Genomic DNA, 22,145 nt, shown 5'->3' on the forward strand with positions numbered 1-22,145 from the left:
AGAAAGCAGGTCTTGCCATACCTGTATCAGACAAAGTAGACTTCAAGATAAAAAAGGCAATGAGAGACAACACAGGCAGTATATAATAATAAAAGGGACACTACACCAAGAGGATATAACACTTTTAAGTATATGCACCTAACACAGGAGCACCAAAGTACACAAAGTAACTACTGACTGACCTAAACAGAGATATTAACAGCAAAACAATAATAGTAGGGGCCCTTAACACCCCACTTACATCAATGGATAGATCATACAGAAAGTCACCAAGGAAACATGGGATATAAATGAAAAACTAGAGCAGAGGGACTTAACAGATATGTATAGAACATTCCATCCAAAAACTGCAGAATACACATTGTTCCCAAGTACACGTGGAACATTCTCAAAGACGGACCATATGTTGGGAAACAAGGCAAGCCTCAAGAACTTAAGACTGAAATCATATCAAGCATCTTTTTCAACTGTATTCTATGAAACTAGAAGTCAACTACAAGAAAAAAGCTGGGCAAGTCATGAATATGTGGACACTAAACAACATGCTACTGAACAACCAATGGATCACTGAAGAAATCAAAGGAAAAATCAAAAAATATCTGGAGACAAATGAAAATGAAAACACATCATACAAAGTCATATGGGATGCAGCAAAAGAGGTCCTGAGAGGGAAATTCACAGCAATCCAGGTCCACCATGGAAACAAGAAAAATCTCCAATAAGCAATCTTAAACTATGCCTAACAGAGAAAATGAAGAACAAAATCCAAAGTCAGCAGAAAGAAGAAAATAATAAAAACTAAGTTCAGAAAAAAATGAAACAAATCAAATAAACAGTAGAAAAGATCAATGAAACTAACAGCTGGTTCTTTGAGAAGATAAGCAAAATTCACAAACCCTTAGCCAGACTCACTAAGGAAAAAAGGAAAAAGGCTCAAGTAAATATAATTAGAAATGAAAGAAGAGAAATTACAACGAATACCACAGAAATGCAAAGGATTATAAGAGAAGACTGTGAAAAACAGTATGTCAACAAATGGGACAATCTAGAAGAAATGGATAAATTCTTAGACTCATACAACCTCCCAAAACTAAGTCAAGAAGAAACAGAGGATCTGAATAGACCAATCACAAGCAAAGAGACTAAAACAGTAATCAAAAGCCTCCCAGAAAACAAAAGTCCAGGACCAAATGGCTGCTCTGGAGAATTCTAGGAAACATTCAAAGAAGAGTCAGTGCCTATCCTTCTCAAACTTTTCCAAAAAATTCAAGAAGATGGAACACTTCCTAACACATTCTACAAGGCCACTGTCACCCTGATCCCAAAGCCAGATGAGGAAAACACAAAGAAGGAAAATTAGAGGCCAGTATCACTGATGAACATACATGCAAAAGTCCTCGACAAAACAGTGGCAACCTGAATGCAGCAATACATTAAAAGCATCATACACCATGATCAAATGGGATTTATACAGGGATGCACGGATGCTTCAGCATCTGCAAATCAATCAATGTGATAAACCACATTAACAACATGAGGAATAAAAACTATATGATCATCTCAACAGACACAGAGAAAGCATTTGACAAGATCCAACAGCCATTTATGATAAAAACTCTCAACAAAATGGGTACAGAAGTAAAGTGCCTCAACATAATAAAGGCCATATATGACAAACTGACAGCCAACATCATACTCAACAAGGAAAAACTGAAAACCATCCCTCTAAGACAAACAGGAAGAAGACAATCTCCACTAATATTCAATGCAGTAGTGGATATTTTGGCAAGAGCAATTAAGCAAGAGAAAGAAATAAAAGCAATCCAAGCTGGCAATGAAGAAGTGAAACTCTCAGTGTTTACAGATGACATGATTTTATATATAGAAAATCCTAAAGAATCCACTGGAAAACTACTAGAAATAATGAAGAACTACAGCAAAGCTGCAGGGTACAAAATCAACTTATAAAAATCAGTTGCATTTCTATACTCTAATAATGAACTAACAGAAAGAGAACTCAAGAATACAATCCCATTTACAAGTGCAACAAAAAGAATAAAATATCTAGGAATAAATTTGACCAAGGAGGTAAGACCTATACAATGAAAATTATAAGACATTATTGAAAGAAATCAATAATGACATTATAAAACGGAAAAATATTCCAGGCATATGGATTGGGAAGATAAACATAGTTAAAATGTCCATACTACCTAAAGAAATCTACAGATCCAATGTAATCCCAATCAGAATCCCAATGATATTCTTCAGGGAAAGAGAACTAAGAAGGCTAAAATTCATATGGGGCAACCAAAGACCCCAAACAGTGAAACCAATCCTGAGAAAAAAGAATGAAGCTGGAGGCATCACAATCCCTGACTTCAAAATATACTACAAAGCTATGGTAATCAAAACAGCATGGTACTGGTACACAAACAGACACATAGATCAATGGAACAGAACTGAAAGCCAGAAAGAAAACCACACATCTATGGACAGCTAATCCTCGACAAAGGAGCTAAGAACATACGATGGAGAAAGCAAAGTCTCTTCAATAAATGGTGCTGGGGAAACTGGGCAGCTACATGCACAAGAATGAAAGTAGACCATTATCTTTCTCGCCATACACAAAAATCAACTCAAAAGAGATTAAAGACCTGCAGATAAGACGTGAAACTATAAAACTCCTAGATGAAAATATAGGCAGTATACTCTTTGACATCGGTCTTAGCAGTACCTTTTCAAATACCATGTCTACTCTCGCAAGGGAAACAAAAGAAAAAATAAGCAAATGGGACTTCATCAGATTAAGGAGCTTCTGCAAGGCCAAGGAAACCAAGAACATAACAAAAAGACAACCCACCCACCAACTGGGAGAAAATATTTGCAAGTCATATATCCAACAAGGGGTTAATCTCCATACTATATAAAGAACTCATACAATTCAACAACAAAAAAACAAACAACCCAATCAAAAAATGGGCAGAGGAATGTGAGGACACAGGGAAAGGTGGCTGTCCACAAGGTAAGAAGAGAGGTCTCACCAGAAACCAATTCTGGTGGCACCTTCATCTCTGACTTACAGCCTCCTTATGAGAAAATAAACTTCTGCTGTTTGAGCCACCCAAAAAAAAAAAAAAAAGGGCAGAGGATATGAACAGACATTTCTCCAAAGCAGATGGCCAACAGGCACACGAAAAGATGTTCAACATCACTAATCATCAGGAGAATGCAAATCAAAACTACACTAAGTATCACCTTACACCTGTCAGAATGGCTATAATCACCAAGACAAAAAAGAACAAATGTTGGAGAGGGTGTGGAGAAAAGGGAACCCTCATACACTGCTGGTGGGAATGCAAATTGGTGCAGTCACTATGGAAAACAGCATGGAGATTTCTCAAGAAATTAAAAATAAAACTACCATATGATCCAGCTATGCCACTGCTGGGTATTTATCCAAAGAACTTGAAATCAACAATTTAAATAGACCCATGAACCCCTATGTTCTTTGCAGCATTATTCACAATAGTCAAGATGTGGAAGCAACTCAAGTGCCCATCGACTGATGATTGAATAAAGATGATGTGGTAGTTATATACAATGAAATACTACTCAGCCATAACAAAAGACAAAACCTTCCCATTTGCAACAACATGGATGGAACTTGAGGATATTATGTTAAGCTAAATAAGCCAGACAGAAAAAGATGAACACCGTATGATTTCACTCATGTGGAAGATAAATACATGGACAGAGAACAGATTAGTGGTTACCTAAGGGTAGGAGGTTCGGGGGTGGGGATAAGGGCTAAAGGGGCACATATATATGGTGAGTGACAAATAATAATGTACAACTGGAATTTCACAATGTTATAAACTATTATGACCTAAGTAAAATTGATCTCCTGAAGAAACGCTAGCATATGTTCAAAGGAGACATGATGAAGAGTGTTTATGGAACCACATTTAATAGCACCAAATTAGAAAAAGATTCAAAAATCCACCAAGGGTAGATAAATTACAGTTTACTCATACAACTTAATACTAAACAGGAATGAAAAGTGAGCAATCTAGATTAGTGTTGTCCAAAAGAAATGTAATGTAAGCCACAAACATGAGCCACAAGTATAATGTAAAATTTTCTAGAAGCCAAGTTAAGGAAATTGAAAAGGCAGGTGAAATTAATTTTAATATCTTATTTAACCCAATATATCCAAATTATCACTTCAATATACAATATAAAGGAATTCGTAATGAGATTTTACATAATTTTTTCATTTTGTCTTAACCCATTGTGCAAATACATTTCCAGCACATCTCAATTCACACTAGCTACATTTCAAATACTCAATAGCCAGAGATAGTGGCTATTGTTTTGGATAGTGCTGATCTGAGGCTACTTCATACTCCCCAAAACAACACTAAACAAAAAAGCAAGCTGTAAAATAATATGTACTGTAGGGTGCAACTTAAACTTAGGAAACCAAAAGAATTCTAAATAATGTTTATGACTACGTAAAAACGTGTCCATTATATGTTCATATATGTAGACAATATTTTAAAATCCATGAGACCTCACGTCTACCTGTAATGTTTTACTTCTCTAAAAGAAATCTGAAGCAAATGTGACATAAGATTTCATAAGGCTGGGTAGTAGGTGGAAAGGTATTTATATTGTGTTCTTGTCTGGAATATTTCACAATTAAATAAATTCAGAGTGTGCATGTTCTAGAACTCTCATTACCTCTACCTTACAATAACTTAAGTCTGAAAATATGCTAACGAAGTATTTAGAATATAAACAACTTACTTCACTTTGTTCTACAGAGAATAAAAGTAGCCTTCTTTCCTTCATGTAAGTTTTAAGGGAAACGAAAACTTCAAAAAACAAAATAAAGATAAGAATTGATACATTTGCCTTACTTATTTACTCAATAAGCATTTACTACATGGCTATCATTAGCATTCAAGAAGCTCATGGTGTGGAGAACAGCTTTTTCTGTCACAAGTTACACAGTCATGTGGAGATCAAAGTATATTTAGGCACTTTACAGAATACCAAGATCCAAGAAAAAGAGCTACACACCAAAACAGCGACTTTTGGCCCTCAAAATAATCGTTAAATGGAAAAATTTAAAGGAGATTCCTAAAATAGCATATTAGTTTGCTGTATCACCCTGGGACACACAAGGACTTCCTAGAATAGTGTTTTTTAAAAGACCAGTGAAAACACACATGCAAAACCCTCATTATTCATTCTATTTAGTGTTGGCTAAATATGAATTACTGGGACATAAGCTAAATACTCTAAGAAAGGTTCCCAGTGTATGAAAGCAAAGTTCAAAATGAGAAGCACTGAAACCACAGAGAATGAGTTGTCACAACTCAGAACTTCAGATATAAACCATCATTCACAACAACAAATTTTATGCAGAACAAGAAATCTGATAAAATCTAGTTGAAAAGGCAACTTTAAAAATTAAACTTCAATTATCCTGATCTCTTCAATTTACTTTGAAATGAATAAGAAAACAAGATGGATTGTTACATCAATGGAGAGTTGGATAGATAGATAAATATGTGATGAAATAAGTACAGTAAAATACTAAAGGTAGACTCCAGTAAGTATATGTAAAATTTTTTCAATCTAGCTGTAAGTTTGAAAATTTTTCATAATAAAATGTTGAAATATTTATACTTCAATAATATGAGAGTAGGGGCTGGCCCCATGGCCGAGTGGTTAAGTTTGCGCGCTCCACTGCAGGCGGCCCAGTGTTTCGTTGGTTCGAATCCTGGGCACAGACATGGCACTGCTCATCAGACCACGCTGAGGCAGCATCCCACATGCCACAACTAGAAGGACTCACAACGAAGAACGTACAACTCTGTACTGGGGGGCTTTGGGAAGAAAAAGGAAAAAAATAAAAAATCTTTAAAAAAATAACATGAGAGTATAATAACCTCTAAACTACAATTATGATGGACGCCAAACACCAAAGATACTACCACTTAAAGGAAATCAAGAATGCTACCTGTTTCTTGTATTGGCACCAAAAGAAAATAAAAAAAAAATCAACTTGTCTTTTTGCAAATAGTTCATTTTAGGCAAACACTCTACGGCACAGTTTTTTTAAAAAACAAAAAAATTCAATATAATAATATGATGTCTGGAATTTGTTTCAAAATAATCCAGTGAGGGGGGACCTGGGTGGGTATATATGAAATTCAACTAACCATGAGATGGTAATTGTTGAAGCTTGGTGACAGGTACTTGGCAGGGTTCTATTTTCTTCTTTTTGAATACACTTGTGATTTTCCAGAATAAGAAAGTTAAATATATAAAGAATATTATTTTAACACCTAGCTCAGTGTTCTATACCCTAGAATAAGTGGCCTATAAACAGTAGGTACTCAAATTTGTATAGATAAGCATTTATATAAGTAAGGAAATCTAGAATTTAAACTCACACACTTCTGATTATATTCAGTTAAACATGGATTAATGCTTATTTGTGAATTCATGACATAAAAACATACAAGTCATTCATTTCAAGCGTCCCCTGCCCTTACACCTCACTGGGTGTTCCTAGAGAAGATTCAACCGCCATAGGTAACATTTACTGGGTTAAGCACTGTTCTAAGTGCTTAACACGCATTATCTCAGGTAATCCTCAGAACTACCCTATAAGATAGGTACTATTATTATCTCCATTGTACGGATGAGAAAACTGAGGCACAGGGAGGTTAGGTAACTTGCCCGAAGTCACAATGTAAATAAATTGTGGAGCCAGAATCTAAATGTAGTTGATAACTCCCAAATCATACCTTAGCCAGATCTGAATTACAAAGTACTTAAGAAGTAGAGGTTTGCTTTCATTTAATATAGCAAGTAAAAAATGGGGAGAGATTTTTAAAGTACTCAGGAAAAAAAGAAAAAAAAGAAAGTACTCAGGAAAAACAATTCTTAGCAATGTTGTAATTAGATGGGGGCTTTAAACAAGTGAGTCCAATGTCCTGAATTTACAGCAAATCAAACACAGCTATAATTAAACATATTCTACTTGATTACATAAAAATTCCACAAATACATATGACACTAGAAAGAAACAGCTCTCTAGAGCCACAGGATAGTATGGACGTCACGACTGTATCCCCTAGTAAATAAACAGCCATTTAATAAGTATTTGCTGAATAAGCTGAATGGTTAAAACAATCCTTATCTTATTTGTATAGTTGGATGTTTTTTACTTTGCAGATAAAATAAGCTGTTTCAACTATTTATAGTATTAAAGGTGTAACTAATCCTGGCTCCCCATTAAACGATAATCTTGTAGAAAGATACTGATCCTTGTTTTTATGGACAATTAAGTTCTAAATCTTCTGGGTACCTCCATATTTCTTGATCTATTATTATAGTGTGCATTTAGGAAAGTAGTAAGAGAGTTACCAGGACTTGACATGAGTTCCATAAATCTGATCCAAGCTTCTGGACTTTCCCCACTCTGATCAAAGAATGTAAGGGAAGGGTAACTGTTCTTTGGCCAACTTCTAACTTATTCCACATTTTTCACCATAATAAAATCACATAGGTAATAACGAAATGGAATTCCAAGTTCTAATATAAGACATACGATGGAAAGGTCAAATAAGGAATATTTTTTCACAGCAGAAAGATTAGTTTAAATTACTCAAATTTTATAGAAGACTAGAATTGGTTTACTCACACTTTTTTTCTCCTATTCCAGACTTCCTCCTGCTATAGGTAGGCATCAAGACCTTTCTACCTAGCAAATGGAATTTATTCTGACCTCTAAAGGTCATACTGTTAAACTGGTTATGGAACTTAAAACAGAGTCAAAACTATGGAGCATGCAAATCCAAAGTAGAAACTGTACATCAGAACAAAGAACACATACAAACTACTTTGAGATTAGAAAAGGAAACTTTTCTGATCGAAAACAACTATGTCACTAATTGCACACTCCTAGAAAGTTCCCTTAGCTTCTGAGTTATGTTGTAGTGATTTCAGTAAATAATCACCTTATCTTAATTTAAATAGTAAGGAAACAACTCTGAAGCATATGAACAAAAACACAAGGAATCAAGAAGATTCTAAATAATCCACTGTCACAACAATAGAATTGTAGCTAATTTACTTCCTTGAGACTGTAGCAATGACACAAAACTGTAAAAATTACTTTAAGACATAACAAGTGTCCTTTGGTTTCTTGAACAAGAGTTCTGACATGACTTACAGAAAAATATTCTACATTCTTCATTGTTATAAAATACATACAAAAAATCCTAATGGGCTATTAAAAGCATAGTACTGCACCAAGAACCCTGATCTGGGAGTCAAATAATCTTGGTTCTAGTCCTAATTACTACTTAGAGTTATGACCTTAAGCAAACTGCAACCTCAGTAGAGCTCAATTTCCTCACTTGTAAAATGAGAGAACTTTACTAGATGACTGTTAAGATAACGTCCCAGCTATTAAATTTGCTTCTGAAAGGGATCATCAATCCAACTTTATATTTGACTTTCCAAGTGGTTAAGTTCACACACTCGCTTTGGCAGCACGGGTTTCCCCAGTTTGGATCCTGGGTGTAGACCTACACACTGCTCATCAAGCCACATTGTGGCAGCATCCCACATAACATAGAGGAAGGTTGGAACAGATGTTAGCTCAGCAACAATCTTCCTCAAGCAAAAGGAGGAAGATTGGCAACAGATGTCAGCTCAGGGCCAATCTTCCTCACACAAATAAAAAAGAAAGAAAGAAAGAATTGAGACCTAGGGACACACAAGTAATAGAAGACCCAGAACTAAGTTACAGAAAGCATGGTATTACTCCAGTGCTTTTTCAATATTTCATTCTATTAAAAACACTACCCATAACCTGATAATACCTTGACTTACTTTATATCACCCAAAGTTTCAAAGTTATTTCATTCCTTCACCAACTATTTAAGTCTAAGTGTAAATCAAGCTAGCTATCATCGCTGAACGGGAGCTGTGTCATATAATAAATCTACTTTGCCCATCATTCCACTGTTTATCATTGTTAACTAATTATCTTTTCAAAAGCAAGAGACTCAATAATCCTCACAGAGATCTGGCCCAAGAGTAAAGACAGACTTCCTCCCCCTACCATGTTTCCTAATTTTTAGAAAAGCACATGTAACAAATAACAAAGATTTATTATCTATCGTTACACAAATAAATGTTGGCTTTAACAATAACTTCGATGAAACAAATTTATGAATAAAAGGAAATGTTTTGAACTCCTCACTCTTTTATAACTGGATCACAACTAGGCCACACTACTCAAAACTAAGGAAATATGAACCATACCCTTGCTTCCTTAGAAGGATATCATTAAATATGTCTAGCGTCCACATGGAGGAAAAATCCTGTCCTCAGGTACTTTTCTTGAAAAACAGAAATACAGTAAATAAGAGGAAATAAATGTATCTACGCATATGGTCTTAGCCAGTTCTTAGAAAGCAAAAGACTAGCCATACCATTACAAGATTCAAAACCATGAAAATTTCACTTCTAAAATCGTTATTACATAAAAACTTGCAGAGCTCTCTTTTAGAGAAAGGAATAGCAAATTCAAATACAACACTAGAAATAAAACAAAAGTTAGAAAAATCCACTTAAATTATTAAAGATAAAGCAAACAGGAGCCAGACCGGTGGTGCAGCAGTTACGTTTGCACGTTCCTCTTTGGGGGCCCGGGGTTCACGGGTTCAGATCCTGGCTGCAGACATGGCACCGCTTGTCAAGCCATGCTGTGGCAGGCGTCCCACATATAAAGTAGAGGAAGAAGGGCACGGATGTGAGCTCAGGGCCAGTCTTCCTCAGCAAAAAGAGGACGATTGGCAGCAGATGTTAGCTCAGGGCTAATCTTCCTCAAAAAAAAAAAGGTAAAACAGTATAAACAGTATATTCTTAGACATGACTATGAACATGTTAAAAGAACATTTCCAGTCACATAAAAATTACTTCTGATTTTCACAGAATGCTATTCCCCATCCCTGCCAACTATAATCTGTTATGGTGAAAGACCTAAGCCAAGCCAAGTTATATTTGTAAGTTTCAAGACCGTAACAATTTAAATAAAAAGGAAAACAAGCCAAGAAAAATACCCCCAGAAATATGATGAAAAACTAACATCTATTTCTATTAAGATATCAAATACATTTTAAAAAATTTTGTCATCAAAGGAATAGACAAGGACATCAAGGACAAAGAATAGAACAATTCTCACAAAAGATGCAATTAGTAAAATGTGTTGAACTACCTTTAACCTCTTTATAGCAAGGTACCATTTTACACCCAACAACTGAAAATATAATGCCCAATGAAGGTACAGTGAAATGGGTACTCTCACACATTATGCTAACAGTGTAAATAAGTATAAACCCTTTAGAAAGCAATTGGTAAATTACAGAAGAATCATAAACGTCATAACCTTTGATTCACTAATCCCTCTCTTAGGAATATAAACTAAAGAAATAACCTTTTAAAACGCCTTATAAGAATGAATGAAGCCATTGTCACAGAGAATAATAGAGTAAATTACGCTATAGCTAAATGGATTAAAAACAACTGAAAGAAACAGAAATCAGAACAGAAATTAACAGAGGATAGAGAGAACAGGAACGGGGAATTACTGTTTAATGGATACACAGGTTCTCTTTGGGATGATGAAAAAGTTCTGCAAATAGACTGTGGCGATGGTTACACAATACTATGAATTTACTTAAAGACACTGAACTGTACACTTAAAAATGGTTAAAATGGTAAATTTTATGCTACGTATATTTTTACCACAATAAAAAAGATGGAAAAAATAACTACGTAAACTACATTTTTAAGTGAAAATACTGATTCTCAAATTTAATCAAAACTATTTCTAACTATGTGAACATTATACATGCACATGTCCAAGGAATTTTAAAGCACCACGGGAGCTGGAGCAAAACACCGCTGGAGGACAGCAGCTCTCTCTGGGGGCAATTTTGCCCCCAGGGTACATGTGACAATGTCTGGAGACTATTTGGGAGATCACAACAGCGGATGGGGTCATCACTGGCATATAGTGGGGAAGGGGCGAAGGATACTGCTAAACATCTTACGACGCACCCAAGAGTGCCCCCACGACAAACAATCATCTGGCCCAATACATTAACAGTGATCCTGCTGAGAAATCCTGCTTTAACAAGATTTTTGGAGAGTTCTCTTTTATTTAATGTGTCTATATTGTTTTTAACGACTGCAGGGTAAATAAAAATTCATTAAAGGCTCAGCAGTTGGGGCTCTTTTTCTTTCCCCTACAAATCTCCCCCACAATCCGTATTTTTTATTCTAGAGAAAGGTCGGGAACCAAAGGTCAAAAATGGGAAAAGCAGCAAATTGTTACACATGGGTTATTTTTCTGCAAACTGTTCTTAAACAAATTACAAGAAATAGAACAAATCTGGAATTGGCAGGCTTTTAACACAATTTCCATAGACCTATCCATATGTTGGCTTTGTATTATTTTCTATTATATTTTTTCTATGATTTTTCTTATTAAGATTATGATAGATTACAACCTTGTGAGGTTTCAGTTGTACATTATCGTTAGTAATGATGTGAGTACACCACTTCACCCTGTGTGCCCTCCCCCCACCCCCCCTTTTCCCTGGTAACCACCGATCAGTTTTCCTTGTCTATATGTTAACTTCCACCTATAAGTGGGGTCATATAGAGTTCGTCTTTCTCTGTCTGGCTTATTTTGCTTACCATAATACCCTCAAGGTCCATCCATGTTGATGCGAATGGAACAATTTGGTCCTTTTTTATGGCTGAGTAGTATTCCATTGTGTATATATACCATATCTTCTTTATCCAGTCGTCAGTTTCTGGGCATTTAGGTTGGTTCCATGTCTTGGCTATTGTAAATAATGCTGCGATGAACATAGGGGTGCATGGGATTCTTAGGATTGCTGATCCAAAACCACAAAAAGTGACAAATGTTGGAGAGGTTGTGGAGAAAAGGGAACCCTCATACACTGTTGGTGAGAATGCAAACTAGTGCAGCCACTATGGAAAACAGTATGGAGATTTCTCAAAAAGTTAAAAATAGAAATACCCTATGACCCAGCTATGCCACTACTGGGTATCTATCCTAAGAACCTGAAATCAGCAATCCCAAGAATCCCATGCACCCCTATTTTCTATTATATTTTATGACTCCACATTCTCATTTGTTTCATCATAGCAATTTATTTTCAAATTTGAGACCTATTACTGTTTTACACCATCGTTTCTCCACGATAAAATAACTTTTAAAAATGTTGTTCTTCAAATGCATCTTTGTAAATGCCAGTAAGCGTAAAATAAATGAAATCAATCACCACATTTTTTAAAAGTCATAGTAATAAATTAATGCTAAAACTAGTAAGTGAAAGTTTATTAAGGAATAAGATATTTACACAGTCTCAGTATCTCCCCACAAATTATTTAGTGGTTAAAAATGGGGAATAATTAACTTTACATAGAAAAATCTGGTGGATACCACTTTAACCAAGCGATCGAAATTATCATCACTAGTCTTGGGATCAATTGACATCATGTGTCTCCTATCAAGATGCACTAAAAAGAACACAGTATCACTTCTGTTGTATTTCTACCAAAAATGCATAACCTTAATCTAATCATAAGGAGGCATCACACAGACCCAAACTGAGGGACCTTATAAAAACATAACTGGCCTGTGCTCCTCAAAAATATCAAAGTTAAGAAAGACAATGAGAGGCAGAAGAACTGTTCCAAATTAAAAGACATCAGGGCAAGTGGAAACTCTGAATATGGATTTTGCATTAGATAAGAGTATTATACATATTTAAAGTTTCTGATTTGTTATTTGCATAAAAGAATATTCTTGTCCTTCCGAAATACTGAAGAATTCAGGGGAAAGGGAGCATGATGTCTGCAACTCACTCTCAAATGGTTCAGAAAAAAAATGAATATAAGAAGAGAAAATGCAACTAATTAAGTAGTTGGGACAAAATGTTAACAATGGAACTCTAGATAAAGGGTAAACAGGAGTTCTTTGTACTAGTCTTGTAATGCTTACGTAAGTGTGAAATAATATCACAATAAAAGTCACCAGGTTCCATGATGAACAAAACTGGAAGAGTAATTAAACAATGGGGAAAAATTATCATTAAAAACGATTTCTATTCCACTTCCTTTTCATTTTTATTTTCATTTATTGACTTAGACCATTGTCCCTTCCCTAACCAAGACTTTTAACAATTCAAACATAGTATCACTTGGTACATTAGGTAAGTAAGTGTCTCAACAACTTAAGGTAAAAAATTCATTATTTGAAAACAAGATCCTTCTTTTAAAAGAAGGCGGCAAGTGTCTGGAGCCCCCAAACATAAGAAGCTCTATACCAAATGCACAGGAAATATCAACGCCATTACAAACAACTGAGGACACTTGCCCCAGTGGACTCTGATTTCAAGAGCAGCAGTGCCCTCAGGTGGCAAGAACTTATCATTCTCAAGGGAAATCAAAGTTGCAGGGAAAACAAGTATCTCACCATCTCAGGGCAGCAAAGTAATATCGCTACTGTACAGTTCTGACATACTGAGTAAACAAAGCAGAACAAAAGAAAACCCTCAAAATAGCCTTTGCTATTTTCCAAGTCACATTTCCTCAAGGAAGCTTTATAACAATGGGGTCCTAATTGATTTCACTGTCCCCTGGACCAAAATTATGTAATTACTTATAAAATATTGTCAGTTGTGATTCCCATGTACCACTGTACTTCCAGTTCAATCAAATGACAGCAAGAACCACATGCTATATTTCTATATCCCTTACTTTGCTGAAAATTTAATAGATGCTCAAAAAATAATTTTGCTAGTTGATTTTTTCATGGTTCTGAATATATTCTTCTATGAAAGATGAGCAGATTATTTATAAAATAGATAATCATAAATTGTTGCTTTAATTTCCATACATTGTAACACATGATAAACTATGAATAGACAGACTTTTTTCATACTGAAACATGATTAGGAAGAATCATAAAAATACATAAGAAGGCTCTAGGATTTTTCTATCAATGCCACAGTATAAACGTTAACACCACACAAGAAAAGTGGAACATCAGACTCTATCTACTTAGTCCTGCGTAAGCCTCAACTGTCCTCATCTCTACTGTCATGCCTGAAAAGGGAGAGTGAGCACAAGCACTAGCTGCTCCACATGGGGCTGCTCCAGCTCCAGTCTCTCATCCTTCAAGCATGGTTCAGCAAGTTTGGTACTACTCTATCAAGTTCAATTAAGCCATTCTCTTTGTGCTGTATATAAAGCAACAGAGTGAAACTTCTTTTGCTGGGATTAATTGTCCTAATAAGAAATGCTGCGCTTGGGAGGTAGAAAGAACTTGCCAGAATGTTGTGCCAACAAATGGGGAACATTCGCATTTCAATAAACTGAGTACTCAGTTTTTGGCAGATATACTTTGCCTTAAAGACACTCCTGGAAAACAGTTTTTAATTTTATTTTATAAGTCTTAGTGGAACATCAGTGACAAGTCCACTGGTGTGAGCCTGTCCCCAGCCTTAGGTAGATCAACAGCGTTGGATTGGTAGCAGTTGTCTTGAGTATCCTTAAGTGCCTTTAGGCCCCAAGCACATGTCAACTTCTATGGCTGTTTTACTTGCTGAATCTTACTTGTAACAAAAATTCTGTCCAAAATCCAGCTTTATTTCCTAAGGAATATATTAGGGTTCACAAAGAATAATTTGGCCATATTATCAAATTTCTTTTAATAAAAGACATAGAAAACTTTCTGTGAGGAGAATGAAATTAAAAAGTTATGAATTACCCAGCAACATTAAAGAGAATGTCAACTCTCTCAATTTCATTGGCAAACTCATCAATTTGTTTTTTTTTTTGTGACATCCAGGACTCGAGTCTGAATACCTGAAACATAAAACAAGGGAAATTATTTACTTATACCCATAAAAAATGTTTAGTCTTGTAGATGTAGCTGCTTTGAAGTACAAAGATTACAGTATCTGTCCATTTTGCCTTCATAGGATTGTTGACCATTGGTAGGGTCTTAAGAATCTTAAGAATCTCATTAATAAAAATCTTAAAATCCTCCCCATCCTGAACTCCCAATAACACACCTCTCTTTCCCTCCCTTTCTCTTCACTCTCTAAATTGAATACTAAAGGCCTTTTCTGAGAAAAGACTTTACAGTGAAGTATGATCTATATTAGATGCTTCTCAGTGAGCCAGCAGTAATAACAGAGCGCAGGCTTGCTCTTTCCCCAGAGGTGAGTCACTGCCCCAGGAACACTGAATCCTATCTGAGTGAGGGGTAGGGAAGGGCAGGGCAGTGAGACAGGAGACTGCTTCCATTTGTGCACTTTACCTTCATGTCAATTCCATTATTTATTGGAAACAACTTTGTCAGTCAAGGGTATAATCACTTATTTCTGCACTAAATTGCGAGGAGAAGAAATGAGGGGCCAGGAGAAGGGATGAAACACTTGAAAGCTAGACATGAGAGATCCAGCATTGGATCTCAGAGACACACTGTAATAGTTACTAAAAAACCCCAAACATTCTCTAATAAAAGAAAGTCACTATTTTAATGTTTTTAAAAAAAATATGGTTTATTATTCTTTTATAGATATAGAAAGAAAAGATTATAAACATAGAAAAGGAGAGAAAGGGGAGAAAGTTTTGGGAGGACTTTCTTCCCTTAGTACTTTTTCAATACTTTTTCAGTACAACAGCGTTTTTCTGACTTGGAGTTAAAATTCCCTATTATTAAAATTAAATAATTTTCCAATAATAAATAAACAATCCAATAATTAAAATAGCATAGTCTAATTCCGTTCATGAATTCAATGTGCTAATTTGCATTTGATTATATAACCTGTTCTATTTTGCTGGAAGAATTAACTTTCAAATGAGCTGTCTGTTCTGATTTCTTTCAGAGGAACTCTAGTTGAAGTCCTTTGATGCTGGAGTTGAGTTCAGTGTGGTGCAGTAAGGGGTGATACACAGCGAAATAATTTGCATAATCTCTTAGGGTTTCTGATCATATGTGACTTTAGGGCTGAGCTGTCTCCAATATGGTAGCCACCAGGCACATGTGGCTACTAAGCACTTGAAATGCAGCTAGTCAGAACTGAAATGCGCTGTAAGTGTACAACACACGTGAATTTAAAAGATTTAGTATGAAAAAAGAATGTAAAATATTCCATAAATTTTTTTTATATTGAGTATGTTAAAATGGTATTTTAGATATATTTAGTTAAATAAAATACATTGCTAAAATTAATTTTCATCTGTTTCTTTTTACTTTTTAAATGTAGCCACAGGAAATTTAAATCACACACGTGGTTCACATCATTTTCCTACTGGACAGCACTGTGCTGAGTAGGGCACAGAAGTGAAAGTTGTCATTAAAAGTTAACGCAACAACTGTTAAATTTCACATACAACTTTGTAATTAGGTACTGAATCCTTCAACATGCTGGATAAAAAAAATTTTAAGTATACAACTTTTATATATTTAAGTATACAGATTTTTGTCTGTAGGTTCACAGGATATAGATTTGATATCAAAGAATCAGGCTCTAAGAAGATGGCCGGTGGAGCTGACCAGCCAAGTAATTTTCTTTCAGCAGACGAGTACTGTTTTTTATAATACCTTATGGACTCTGAATCCCAAGTTCAAGCTGCTGAGTTGCTTACCCGGGTACTTTTCCAGTTCTTGAAGTTTGGACTCATTGATATCTGTGGCTATGACTTTGGCACCTTCTCTTGCAAAAGCCTGGAAGACAACACACAAATGAATCCTTTGTTTACTTGGTTAAGCTGCTCTCATGAATAGAAAATCCTTTAGCCTTTTCTCCCTTTATCTTATTTTCATTGTTTTCCTTATACATGGGTGGAATTTCAAACTATCTAGTCTCACTTAGCCCTTCCCATTGTTATTTTTATCATTAATTAGTACAACATGACATACATTGTGCTTGTCATCTGACTTTGTCCCTTTTAGTAACATCAAATACAATAGTGTTTTTAAAAAACTAGGATTCTGTTATTAACACCTCTCAAAATACTACTATTCTATGATTTGACAGCCTTTATTCCATTTCTGAGCAGGTGACTAAACCCCAAATAATGAGAAAAATGGGTTATTTCAACACTTTTCCTCCTAAGAGTATACTAGTGTTTTCACAAATATCAAACTAATCCTACCGTTACAGTTAAGCTGCATTATTAGCTCAAGTGAGGACTATAATGTGCAAGAAGCTGCTATAAATTACAAGGTAAAGGTAACCTGATAGTCTTAGAACTCTGGAGTCCTATGTCTGAACTGAGGTGATTTCAGAGGGCTATGTACTCCTTTAGGCCCGCTGTAACAAATTTATTACAGTGCAGAGAAACTGAGGCAAAGAAATAAGTTCTCAGCGTCAAAAGTTATGAGACGTCACATAATAAATATGTGAGGTAAGCCTTGCTTCATCTGCCTGGGATCAAGAGTAGCAACTTTTATTTTTGTAACTTAAGACAACAGAAGCACAAAAGCCAATAAAAAAAAGAAGTAGAGCAGAATTAAACAGCCATGGGATCTGTCCACGTGATTCAACACCTCCAAAGGCAGGAAGCAAACAGAGATAGTAACTTACTATGGCAGTGGCCCGGCCGATCCCCTGAGCAGCAGCTGTCAGGACGATGACCTTCCCATCAAGTCGACCCATAACGGAACCTGCGGTTTAATCTACAGACACGTGTATTTAATGGCATGCACTGTAGACATGGTCCTATGCAGTAACATCTAGAATGAATGGTTCAATGTACTCCTTTAAGAACCTGAAGATGGCACCTCAGCACAAATATTCCCACCATGAGAATTCTCCAAGAGCGCCCACTCTAGATACCTAGCTTTGTACATCAAAACCATTTGGCACAGCCCACTCAACTGATACTCAGTAAGAGACAGACATTGGACTTGACCCACCTTTCGGTTTTTTGAGAACCCAATGCTGATCCAGAAGGGGTGGAGTCCTCCCCTCCCCATCCTCCCCGCTGTGCCCGCACGCACTGCTATGCCACTGGGCATGTCCTTCCTGCTTTCTGTCCTGTAAACTTCCGTTGGGTTTGCACCATCAATCATTTCTAGTTTGTTTATTTATATTCTTATTTTTGCAGGGGAAGATTCGCCCTAAGCTAACATTGAACCAGGAGGCTGAAGTGGAGTGCACCAAACTTTAACCACTAAGCCATCAGGGCTGGCTCTCATCTGTGGTTTTTCCTTGTCCCTTGGAAAGATTTCACCATCGGCCTCAGAAAGTCACTGAACAAAAGAACCGGAAAATCAAATCATGTCCAATACCCCCATTTTACAGATGAGGAAACTGATGTGGCCTGGTCCAGGTGAGAGAGACAGACGAAACGCAGGCCTCCCCATAACGCTGCCGATCCTCTTCTCAAGCTTAAGCCGGCGGGAGTTAACGCTTTAACAGCCACAGTCAGTCACTTCTGACAGGCAGGACTGAGACACTGTGACCGGGGGAAAGGTGGCGTGCATCAGGTCTGATCAGTGCCGACTGCAGGGCGCGCGGAACGGCTAGTGCTGAGGTCGGGGTGGCGAGGAGTCAAACGATGATCAAATGAGGTGGTCTTCAAGGAGCCAGGCTCTCTCCCCCATCCTGCTGTTCTCAACGTGTGCCTCTGACCTCGCGCCAAGTCACAACATGGCTGCTATGTCCCAAGGCACCATATCCGCATCCGCGTCAAAAAACACCAAGGGAAGGAGCAAAAGCCAAAGGTCTTTCTACCCAAGAAGGAAGGCCTGCTCAGAACCCCGGCCCACGTTTCACCCGCCAGCCCTAGCAGCCGCGGGGGCCGGCGTGTGGGGGCGCCGTCTTCCCCCCTCAGGATGGGAAAGGCAGGGAAGCGAGCTGGGAGGGCGTTGAGCGAACGCACTCAAGCAGCACGCGCGCACACACACCGCGCCCGAGAAGGCGCAGGCGGCTTCTCCAGCCTGGGCCCCGAAGCCCTTTCCTCCCGAGCCCCACTCCGTCCTCCTCAGCCACGCGCGGCTCCGCCCGCCGGGGGCGCTCACGCGGGCAGGCGTCAGGCAAGCGGGGGCGGGAGGGCCGGGGGCGGGGGGGGGGGCGTCAGGAAGGCGTGGGCGGACGCGCCGGGGGGGGGTGTCAGGCAGGCGGGGGCGGGCGCGCCAGTGGGGCGGGGCGGGGGGCGTCAGGCAGGCGGGGGCGGGCGCGCCGGGGGAGGCGGGGCGCGGGGCGAAGGCCCGAGGTGCGGCCCGGTCCCGCGCGCTCCTTCCCGCGTCCCAGCCGGCGTCGCACCCGGGCCTCCCACCAGCCGGCCCAGCGGGCCTCGTGTCGCCCGGACGCCTGCCGTCCAGCCCTCGGCCGCCCGGGGCCCGCGGCGTCCACGCGCGGACAGGCGGCGGGCGTTCCAGGGGGTGCCCCGCCGTCCCCGCCCCTGCCCGGGCGCTCGCTCCCTCTGCTCCCAGCGCTGCCCCGAGCTGCCGGCGCCCGACTCCGGGACCAGCTCGCCGCTGCCCGAGGCGCTCCGACCGCGGCCGCCCTCGCCAGCCACCAAGAAGCCCAGCCACTCTGAGGCAACGAAATTTTCACCGGTTTTCCCCCTTCTTACACGAGAGGTTCATACTCACTTTAAACTTGGGGAGAGTTGAGATATTTTCAGTATGTACTTTAGGAATGAGAGACTCCAGGAACCTTTACCCACCCCCAGTCCTGAGCGTGCGGATCAAACGCTGTGACTTGAGCCCGTGCGCCCCGCGGCTCTGGGCGCCGGGCTCCGGGCGGCCTCCCCGCCTTTCTGGGCCCGGAGTTTGGAGCCGAAGGTTTACTGTTAGGTCAACTGCACTGCCACGCTAAAACAGAGTTTTTGGGAAAATGAGTTGCAAACATAGACTGAAATGGTAAAATCCAATATGAAAAGCAAACTTGATGGCTTTCTTACTGTAAACACTGGAATCAAAGTGTTAATTTTTCATTATCAGAGACAGAGCATTTTCAGGAATTCTGTCTTCGTGAGCCCGGAAGAAAAATGTTCACTTAAAACACTGAAAAATCCTCTCTTCTTTGGTTATTTTGAAAAACTTAAGATACCAGACTTCCAAATGCATCCTTATCCTGATCTAACTGCTAAGATTTCCTGAAATAAGTAACGTGCAGAGCAAAGCAACATCTAAAAATTAAACATCTCCTTTTCCCAGTCCATTTAAAGTTTCATTGAAAAAATACCAGGAAATCTTACTTTAGAGTAGCAGCAGGTGGATGGCGTCCTCCAGGTCACTGCGCGAGCGGCAAACGGAGACCGACCTTCGTGCAGACAAGTCAGGCGCTTAATGATGAATGCTGGGATGTGTAGTTCAGGTTTCTTCCGAGTTTGCTGGTTCTGTTTCCTTGAGTTTTTAAGGATTCGCACATTGGTATACTCAATGTGTGTACGTGCTGCCGTCTAGTGGAGCTCAGGTCGAACTGCTAACTCCGAGTAAACGGTGAAAAGCGGAAAAAGCCCCCGCAGCATGCTCAGGACTGGAAACCACTCCCTTGGCTTTGACCCCTCTCAGTCCCTGTCGTTTGTGTCTACTACGTGCCGTTCTGCGGTGTTCAAGATGGAATGAGGCAGAAGTCGCATGTGGAAGACGGCAGAGCCGCGAAACAGAAGGAGCCCAGGTCACTGAAGATACTAGAGCCTTCTCTCCTGGCCCTTGACATGATTGCTGAGAGGGCAGCACACGTTCTCTCGCGTTGAAGGTATGGTTGTGGTTCTCTTGTGACGCGCCGTCTCTTCTAACACTAATACACGCTTAGTGGCGGAATGCAGGCGTCCTGACTGCACTGGCGGTGGCGTCAGGGAGCAGGTTGAGCCTCAGTGGGAGTGTGGAGGCTTCAAGGAAAGAACATGCTGGGTAAGAGCAAAAAGCCAAGTCTGGCTGAAGAGAACAGATACACAAGAAGGAAAAGAAAGGACTGGGTCACGTGAGCCCTCTACACTAGGCTTCGTAACTCCAACTTTCTCAGGCAGGTAACTGAGCAGAGTGAGTGTGTAGGTTGTTTGTGCACGTGCTGTTTAAGTGGCTTCACTCAGCACCCACCCAACTCACTTTCACCTGCCTCCTACACTGTAAGGGTGATAAATAAATGACAAGCAGTAGGCTATATTGGAGGATATGAGGAAGCCATTTGGTTTGAAACTAATTTGACCTGACCTTGTTTTTCCAGAAAGGTCTGTTGAGCATGCATTGTACATCTGCTTTAAACGCTTACAATGTCCCAAAGATAAGAACAATGCCCTTAAAGATAAGGAGGTAGCTTCCCCCGACATCGGCATTTCCTTTAATATGCATCTCTCCCTAAACTAAGGATTAATTATGGACCTGCTGTGCTCACCGTGTGACCACCCACCTTGTGACCACTGACCTACTGACCTCTGACCTGCTGGGCCAGCAAAGCATCTCGCGATAATTGTAAAAGGGATATTCCTGCCATATATGATGGATGCTCTTTGTTCCAAGACTGTGTATAACCACTCGGTACACCCCACTTCTTTGGTGCCCTTCCTTCCTTGGGGGAGGAAGGCCCCAGGCTAGTCCTCAGACCTGACTCATAATAAATTCACCCCAATTTTGATTTGTAGATTGATGTGGATTATTTGTGTCAAGGGGCTGAAAACAAAACTCTCAAATTGCCAGCTTCCTTTGCTGCTAGGGTTGGCCAATGAAATGTGGGCTGGAGTTTCTGAGGAGGCCTTTCTTCTTGGATAGAAAGGCCTTTGGCTTTTGCTCCTTCCTTTTTGGGGGGGGGCGGTCCTGGAACGTGGATATGGTGCCTTGGGACCTAGCAGCCATTTTGTGACTTGGTCTGAGGTCAGAGGCACACACTAAGGACAATAGGGAAGAAAAGGAACCTAGTTCCTTGAAGACAGGCTTAAGACAAAATCCCTAAACTAACTCCTCTGGACTTCTTATGTGAGAAAAATAAACTTTAGTCACTTTTCAGGTTTTTCGTTCTTGGAGCTAAGTGTATCCGTAACAGTCA

The 22,145-nt window shown here is 39.1% G+C and overlaps 1 long non-coding RNA gene across 7 annotated transcripts; it reads right to left on the reverse strand.

The window, feature by feature from the left end:
- Positions 1–1,542: 1,542 nt before the first annotated feature.
- On the reverse strand, positions 1,543–22,099 carry LOC123283903 (uncharacterized). Of its 7 annotated transcripts, none has more exons than XR_011500931.1 (6): positions 20,359–22,099; positions 17,736–17,827; positions 16,795–16,873; positions 14,906–15,003; positions 11,800–11,963; positions 1,543–9,916 (listed from the first exon to the last, which is right to left on the reverse strand). It is a non-coding gene; the product is annotated as an uncharacterized lncRNA (long non-coding RNA). The 7 variants fall into 7 exon arrangements; XR_011500929.1 differs by having other exon boundaries at positions 1,543–9,920; XR_011500927.1 differs by having other exon boundaries at positions 1,560–9,920; positions 11,800–14,789.
- Between the last annotated feature and the right edge of the window lie 46 nt (positions 22,100–22,145).

The sequence above is a fragment of the Equus asinus genome, unplaced genomic scaffold, assembly GCF_041296235.1.
Source record: "Equus asinus isolate D_3611 breed Donkey unplaced genomic scaffold, EquAss-T2T_v2 contig_4, whole genome shotgun sequence".
NCBI lineage: Eukaryota > Metazoa > Chordata > Mammalia > Perissodactyla > Equidae > Equus > Equus asinus.